Source organism: Penaeus monodon, chromosome 15 (assembly GCF_015228065.2).
Source record: "Penaeus monodon isolate SGIC_2016 chromosome 15, NSTDA_Pmon_1, whole genome shotgun sequence".
Lineage (NCBI taxonomy): Eukaryota > Metazoa > Arthropoda > Malacostraca > Decapoda > Penaeidae > Penaeus > Penaeus monodon.
In genome coordinates, this window is record NC_051400.1 from 1,883,109 (window position 1) to 1,883,366 (window position 258).

Consider the following 258-nt stretch of genomic DNA (forward strand, 5'->3'; position numbering starts at 1 on the left):
GTTTTTTTTTGCTGTATACCATGTTAACCAAGAGATTATACGTATATAAATTCAGTAGATTTGCAAACGCGGCTTATACGGCTTCGCGTGTTTGTAAATAACTTGCTCACGTAATCAATAGCTTTAAATTAAATATGTTTTTATGTAATGATATAATTTTGTTCAATTCAACTGAGCCGTTCAGTGGCCAATGCAATAAGAGTAAATGTATTTTGTTGATTTTGATGTTTATTTATTGATATGGAAGTCACAAAAGTG

The 258-nt window shown here is 30.2% G+C and overlaps 1 protein-coding gene across 1 annotated transcript in view; it reads left to right on the forward strand.

The window, feature by feature from the left end:
* The window catches only part of LOC119581628 (MAP/microtubule affinity-regulating kinase 3-like), a gene marked incomplete in the record, with an annotated part of 89,364 nt that overhangs the window by 29,545 nt on the left and 59,561 nt on the right, over window positions 1-258 (forward strand).